Genomic DNA, 8895 nt, shown 5'->3' with positions numbered 1-8895 from the left:
AGAGAGAGAGAGAGAGAGTATAAATTCTGTGGGGGAAAAATGGAACCCAATGATAACAAGCCATACAATTTTCATCATATCCAATTTGAATGGTTTTACTTGCTATGATAGCAAATGATACCGGTCTCAAAAATTTATTTTTAATATTTTCTACATTATAAATCAAAGCTCTAGCAATATTATGTATCATTAACGCTGTAATGGTTTGAACTCATAAAGCATCTAGATCTGATTCTGCGTCAGTCGTGAGGTACAGGTTTACATTCCTCTATCATAATCCCATCGCTCCTTGAATTGAGATATTCCACCTCACAATGATATCACATCTAAGAGACTAATCAGAGCTTAGCAAAAACCTTTGCAATTTGCATTTTTCTTCACGTTGTCAGATATGTACACTTGCAATAATAATAATAATAATAATAATAATAATAATAATAATAATAATAATAATAATAATAATAACGCGCGCTTCCATTACATACCTCTTTAAGAGGTTCTCGTAGCTTGAAGCAAAACTTATTTTTCATTCTATTCTCAACCACATTTACCATCTGCTTGACGCGGAGAAATTCTGTGGCGTAATTATGAAAATCTTTACGATTCCCACAACTTATTTTTTAGATTAGATGTGTTTTATGGTGAGCTAATGTCACCACATGCTAATTCTTTTTTTATATTTTTGGGATCTGTCAGTTCAGCGCTAAAGCGCTCGGCTACTAGATGGGAATTGTAGCCCTGGATTTAAGGAATATTTCTATCATACATGTTGTCTCATTTAAAAGAACGTTGTTGAATTATCTAATTTTAGAGGCTGACATCTTCGTTTACGTGAAAGGCAGCTGTTTGATACTGAATTGTTTTACCGGAGCGGGAATCTAAAAATATCTTTTTCCCGTAGTTGGTATAAATGGTACACGAATTCAAACTGGCTTCATTCATACTTTTTGTAAAGCATTTGTAACCTCGAATATTAGACTTGTCTAACTACTGATATTTACTGAATTAAAAATAAGGGAATATTAAGATGCACAACTATTAAATATTATACAGTTTTCTCCGTAGTGCTGACAATGACATATTCTTTGGAAACTTGAATTTCAGTTCAGTGGACCCTTTGGTGGGCGGGTTGTTCCTTCTGAATAGGGGTCACCTTCTGAATAATAATAATAATCATCATCATCATCATCATCATCATCATCATCATCATTATCTTGTAAATTTCCTCCAGAAGAAGAACTGAAAGAAACTGGTTTGCTGCGTGAATGAAACAGGGTAAAAGAGTGTTGCTCCCTTGGAGGGAGAACATTAAACAGTGAGGAACAAGACTGACCTCAATCTGAGACCGAAAAAAACCTCCCAGATGCGCTCTGTCTTCATATTTCTTTTTATTTTATGGTCCTTTAAAATTATGCATCTAAGCAGCTCGGTGTTGTTTGTGGGTTATTGTAAGTAATGGAATCCTTTTTATGGATTATGAAGTTTCACTGAAGGGATCTGCTTTGGCTTAGTTTAATGGCATGACATGAAATTTCGTCCTTTTAAAAATATATATCATATTGAGGTTATTTACGTTTCTGCTTCTCTTTAGGCAAATATATCTATAACCCAATCCTTTTATGTTTGCCAATATATTTTATATCATGTAATATTCTGCATCTTTTATGGAATTCTGATCCAAACTCGGTCGAATGATTCTTTTGCAAACTAGATCTTCACAGCGGTCTGTCCTCGATGCTTAACTGTCCTCGTGGATGATATCAGCCATTCTTTCTCAAAATTCCTTCTCGTTAGGAGACCTTTGTTTGTTTCATTCCGTTGTGTTGTGTGAGGTGTGATGTCTGCTGCCATAAAGGATTCTGGAAAACGTATTCGGTCTCTTACGAGAGTCACTAGGACGAGGATTCTTTCTGGGAATGGGAACAATAGGAATCCGGTGTTCTGGATGCATTCCAAGCTCGGTTCCGAAACATACTATAACTGTGGATGCAACGGTATTCGCAGAAAAAAAACTGAAGAAATGTTCTAAACTTTCAATACTTGGAAGACGAATATTTACTACATCTCTCTCCTCTCTCTCTCTCTATCTCTCTCTAAGACGCAACGTTCACACTAAGATCTACTCTGAGGTGTATACATTTCGGCAGAAGGACCAACCACGCGGGCACCCTCATCAAAGGCAGAGAGAGAGAGAGAGAGAGTATGCAGATGAGATATGTCAGACATTCCTCTTCTGTCGATGGAATTATTGCAGCCTCCAACAACTGGAATACATTGAAGAGGAGGAAGTCTTGTGGTCTCAGTTTCCCTTACTTGATGTGGTTTTTTTGTTTGAGTGTTTGTGGAAGTGTAAACGTGTGTGGGGGAGTTTTTGCACAAACACTTCAGATTGTTGTTTTGTGCTGAAAGAATTGGGTAACGTCACCAAGGGATTATGTGCTACCAAAGTGTTTCAGAGATAAGTACTTTAATACCATTAAAAAAATCTCTCCCCGTAACCATTTGTGAGAGCTTACAGAACAGAATTCTGTAAGCAGAATACTACAGGTGCCTTGTCTATCATGAACTTACTATTTCATAACAAATAAACATTTGTGAGAACTTTCAACAGAATTTACTAATACTTTAAACCATTCAATGTTTTCATTCTCGTCTCCTCAAATATTACCCAGTCATGAGAAAACAGCTTCTCTTCACCGTATGTGGTTTGGGAGTCCTGTCGGATTTAATTATTTTATTTTCTCCTGGATGGAGGAATAAAATTCGGAGTGGAATACTCAGGAATATCTTGGAATTCTATTCCAGCCCAGGTGGTCTCCAGGGCTCTTAGTTTGTATTCTATCATTGGCGTCTGTGAGGCTCTGCTCTCTCATTTCCGCCGTCAGGTTAGAAATGTGTCAGTCACTTTGAGACTTCACATTCCACAGGACTTTCTCTCGAAGCTTTGTTATTTCTGTGTCATTTTATTGTCAATTGAAGTAAACAAGACATTTAAAGAACTCTGATCTGATGCCGATGACCGATGATGAATGTAACTCCAGCATTTGAGCGCACATCCCACACAGGGCACCGGAAAAGGTTCTTCAGAACGACACTATTTCCCCCTATATTCGGCATCTATTCGACTTGTATATAGACTTATAATCGACTTATATTTAAACATATTTCGACTTGTATTCGCCTGATTTTTCTTCTTATATTCAACGCATATTTAGACTTATTTTTGGTTTATATTTCGACTAATATTCGTCCTATATTCTGAATTATATTCGACATATATTTCGACTTAAGTTCGAGTTATGTTTCGACTTATATTCAACTTGCATTTTTACTTGTATTCGACTTGCAATATGACTTATATTCGACTTTTATTCGACTTGCATTTTTTGTATTCAACTTATATTAGACTTGCATTTTGACTTATATTCGACTTATATTAGACTTGCATTTTTACTTACATTTTGACTAATATTCGACTTATATATCGACTTTTATTTTAACTTACATTTTGACTTATTTTCGACTTATATTTATTTTGATACATAACATTAATTTCGAGAGCATTCGACTGTTCTCTTAAAACCTTCAAAGTTAAACAGTCCGTTTACTATAAAAGCCAATAAACTTTGCCGGCCAATTAGTGCTTGCCAAAGGCCGTCAGTTTCCAGATCATTTAACACCGAGTTGTAAAAATGACTTTCATTGATCCTTCTGTTCAAATAGCAAATACATCACTTTGCTCTGAATCACTGATTTGAAGACAGCGCTTCAATTGTCATGAATTAATTGTAAATATATAGTCAGTTATAGTTACGTGGAATGTTGCTTTACATACGAGTTTTTTCATAATCGTTTGATCTTGTTTCTGACACTTATGGTTCTCAGGAGACTGATACTTCCTTGTTGTCCAAAAATCGGTTAAATAGACACTAATGACAACAGAATTATTCCTGTTGTTGAGGTAAAGAAAAAATAATCAATCATCCAACCGCTGGAATATTATGAGTCTCTTTCTTTTCCAGACTGCACATCCACTGAAATTAGGGTCCAGAACTTCTAAAAGTAATATTTACGGTGTTTACCATGAATCATAACAAAATTCATCTCTTATCGACTAGAGAAAAGTAAATGTACAAAACGTGGATGGGTGACCACCAGAAAACCCCAAATGACATCAGCGCCCTAAACGTCCCTGAGGCAGGGCATGGGTCTCGCAGCTTCACTCTAACAACACTAACTGCCACCCAATATGGCAGCACCTCCGGAAGTCTTCCCTCCTGAGGGAAAATGCTTATGCTGTCAAGAGCCTTCGTTAACATGGCTGGAACCCACCACAGTTGACCAACCATCATGTTAGCTGACCTGATCAGACCAACGCGGACGAAAGAGATTCGTCAGGAAACCGAATAGTTATTTTCAAAACAGGAAAATGAAACTGGGAAAATAAACGTAGAGATGGCTGCCTTGTCAGTTGAAAATCTGAGCAATTTCTTATTGTTAATTTGTGCTTTCAGACTCTGTGGTTGAGAAATGCTTTTAAAAGTTCAATTCCCCAGAGCCTCTCTCCCCTAGAGCCTTTCTTTCCCCAGAGCCTTTCTTCCCCAGAGCCTTTCTTCCCCAGAGCAGGCGACGGGAGAGAGGAACAGAATTTCTGATGAAAATTCAAGACGTGTTTTGGGGAACTGTCCAGGAGACGGCAGTTCGGACAAACACTTGGGAAGAACTGCCACGATATCTTTGCATCTTTGGCTTATGAATAATTCATATTTAACATTTTACAATACGCTGCATTGTCAGGGACATAGAAAATAACGGAAATAAGTGAATTTGATAATTCATCTCAGAGCGACGCCAAGTGTGACTCAGACGTCGTAGACATAAGTTTTTGTTGTTTCTCATCTGCCTCAACTCCTGACACTCGTTTCAGTATTATCTCTAGTTTGTCTTGTCCAGATGACGCTGGAATTTCAATATTATTATCATCATTATTAGTTTTTCAGGAATATAAAATTAATAGGAGTTGGCTTTATTCGTTTAATTTGAATTTTTTCCTTTTTTCCTTTTTGTTATTAATAATTACTCATTATCTTACGAAATCGAATAATGGTGGTTAAGAAAGCAAGGCATTGGTCATGGTGTTTTCCTAATACACACACGTACACACAAACTCATACATACATACCATTAAATATACACGTGTATGTGTTTTGTACCCTTGAAGCACGTCAACTGTACTGAATATTTTTCTAGTCCCTGTTCTTCCTTGTCTGTGCATGTATTCCCGTCACTTTTTCCCAGGACTAATTCCCCTCCCTAAGCATCAATCGTCAAAGGTTTGATTTTTCATCCGAATTATGAAATCGTTAATTTGACCTCATTCAGTCAGGGTCAATGGCAGCCCAGATATCGGTTAGTTTTCTTTATCTTCGCGTTCATTCAAATTCCTGATTATCCAATTATTTTTACTTTGTCGCCAACGTCCCCTTTGTAATAACTTAATTACTGTTCTTTTCTTCCTCTTCTCTATTTCCTCTTTATCCATTTGGTTACTTTCTTATCCAGTTATTCTTGGAGGATTTGCTGGGTCATAATTTCATCAGAAGACAAAACCTTTCACTTGCAATAATCTCGTTGCATCGCGCCACTTTTCAGAAGTAAAAATCGATATCTAAACATTTCAGTAAAAAATAACTCGAAATTTATGTTTGTTACGATCAAGTAATATATAATCATAGCTTTGAGAAATGGCTTTTTCTGCACTCATCATAGAATTTATTTTCGTAACATATCATGAAAAGCGTAAACCGAAATCCCGTCGCCTCCCAGAGGTAGAGAAGCCGTCCTATCTATGACGCCGTCATCACCAGGTGCTGGCGATTGCGTCATCTGAAGCCTCCAGGGTTCCTCATGGTGGAAAATCCCACGGCGCTGAATGGGGTTGTCAGCCTCACGGGATCCCATACTAAAGTGAGAATAGGTAGTTTAGTTGTAAAGGCCATCGCTTCTAGGTAATTTTTTTCTGTTTCTGAACAGTGTTCGCTTACTCAGGGAGTAAGCTTACAAACTACTTTGTTCTTGTTCTTGTTCTTGATGGGGGTTAGGTAAGGTCTATGGAGAAGCCTGAAAAGGTCTGCAAAAGGTGTTTTGCGTTCAGTTAAAGATACAGGAATTTTAGGACAGGCAATTTATGATTTATTTATTAGAATGAAAATATAAAAAATAAATATTGTGCATATTAAACAATACAGAAAAATTATTTCTAATAAAATATAGCGTATTTATTTTAATTTTCGTTGGTGAAACAACGCTCTCTTTGACCATAGATTTTAGCACGCGCCCCGAGTAAGCTGGAGGTCGGATCACTCTTTGTTTAGGAGAAAAGGGCTTGGTAATGTCAGCTGGGCGACATCACTTGGATGAGAAAGGAGGCGAGTGGAGATTTGTGGAAGATAAAGCACTTATTCCTTTGTGTTCGTTGGATTGAGTGCTTTAGCTTCCATAGATCTCCACTGATCTCTCGCCTGAGGCCATTCTCGTTATTCTCATTAACATCTTGGTCTTCTAACTGTTCTGGTGGTCACAGGATCCCAGCTATCGCTACCAATAACTGGATGCTTTGTTTGAATTGCACAGAAGCCGTGTCCTTTGTAATGGCCTCTCCTGACTTTGCAATGGGATCCCGTGGGGCTGACAGCCCCATTCAGAGCCGTGGGATTTTCCACCATGAAGAACCCTGGAAGCTTTGTATGACGCACAGAAATGAAAGGATTAATGTATATACATGTATGTGGCAAAAGCATTTTTGCGTTATTATGACACATCACTCTAATTGAAGGCTTTGCCTATGTAGCAAAAGTAATATTTGATGGCAACGAACACCAATTTCGAGTTTTCTTAACAGGAATATTAATAAATTTGGACTTTTAGTTTTGAAATGGGACTTTCTTATAGTCCATCTGAATGGGGCGTTGCATCGAGAAGATGATTGTCAGGTTCTGTTTCCTGAAATAATTAAGTAGCAAAACCTTCGAGAAAGATTGGGGGAAGAAAGCAATCAAAAGGATAAAGAAGAAATAGCGAAGAAGAATAGTAATTGAGTTGTTATCAAAGGGACGATGGCTACCAAGAACAGTTTAAAAGAAGTCGGCAAAGAATAATTGGATCATCAGGAATCTGAATAAACTCGAAGGGAAAGAAAACAAACCGATATTTTAGCTGCCATAAACCCTGATCGATTGAGGTCAAATAATCGATTTCTAAATTGGGATGAAGAATTTTAACACATTTAACGAATTGTTTGGGAATCGTGGGATAAACCAGGAGAGGAATTAGTCAAATAATGAAGAAATGATAATAACAACGAAGATAGGAAAATAAGAATCAGGTTTATTACTGAAATGTGCAACGATCATAAGTAGGCAAGTAACTGGGACTTAAAAATTTTATTCAGTACAGCTGATGTATTGAAGCATATTAATAAATAAGACTCAAACGTTTACTTACAATAATTTTAGGTGTTCAGGAACCACAAACATTTTATTTGACCATGAATATTTATTACAGATGCAATTTGAACTGCTGGTAATAAGCTAATGTAATTAATGATGATAAAATTTGAATATTTCACATTTTTTAATTACCTTACCATGACTATGTAAACTGGATTCTGTAGATTTATGAATTTATGAAATTTATTCTGTCAAGAACTGAAGGGCCACTTTCGAACCCTCAGCGCCCTCGACGAAAGAGGGAGTTGGAGGGGTTGGACAGCAAGGTAGAGAGATCCAGAAAATAAGGGAGATTTAGTAGGAGGATCTAAAGGTGGAACCGGGGGAAACCCCCACTTTTACACTAAGAATTCATAGTGAGAGAGGTTGGACAGCAAGATTGAAGAAAGGAAGCAGCAATTGGGGTTAGAGGAAAAGGCTAAATAATGTTTACAGCTAGGCGCCTAAGGGAGGCTGCAGGCACCCTTTAGAAATGCCTACAGTGCACGACGAGAGGTGCACTGATGGTAGTACCCCACTTCGGGATAGCATTTTCTATTCCCGAAGGGATATATAACAAAAGCATAAATCATTCCTTTCCTTTACTTATGAAATCTAAGATCTGAATGACGTCACCGTAATACATAACCTCTTCAGAATACTTGTTCCTTCAAAGACCCATATGAAAGTTAATTCCTAGAGGGAAATTAAAACATATTCTTCGTAAATACACAAATATTACTTATTGCCAACCTATAATATTCATCTACATAAAACCGAATCGTTCATTTGGCGTTCCATGTCAAAAAATAATAATTTTCAGCTAATCCAATTAATGAATCGTATTAACACCGCTAAAAGGGTCCTAATTCCCATGAATATTTATCGTTTTTGACAGAATAAATATTCGGAGTTCGCGAAATATAATTGGACACCAAAACAACATCGGGGAGTTATTTGACTGGAAATCTCGAAAAGGAAATGTGCTGTCACGAAGCCTTTATTTTTGTTTGTTTACAAAATGACGAGGAACCAGAAGAATGTCAGCGGAACTAAGGAGAAGTTTTTTTCTCCAGAGTATTGAGGGGAAGCAGAAGGTGCCATAGGGAATAGTATGGAAGGAACCGTAAATAAATCTTCTTTATTATTATCAGACATTTTATTCTGTGATTGGGTCTTTATGTTTAAGAATGGGACGTCCAAGTATTCATAAGAGGTTTGTTGGAATTTAAGGCCTAGATTTAAGTTTTAGCAACTTTCATATATATATATATATATATATATATATATATATATATATATATATATATATATATATATATATATATATATATATATATATATATGTAAGTATAAAGTTGTCACTTGTCCTGTCGTTTTTCATTTTGGGTTTCTTTGAGACCTTCTA

The sequence above is a fragment of the Macrobrachium nipponense genome, chromosome 34, assembly GCF_015104395.2.
Source record: "Macrobrachium nipponense isolate FS-2020 chromosome 34, ASM1510439v2, whole genome shotgun sequence".
Taxonomy (NCBI): Eukaryota; Metazoa; Arthropoda; class Malacostraca; order Decapoda; family Palaemonidae; genus Macrobrachium; species Macrobrachium nipponense.
The sequence above is the reverse complement of the archived record's forward strand: the minus strand, read 5'-3'. Positions refer to the sequence as shown.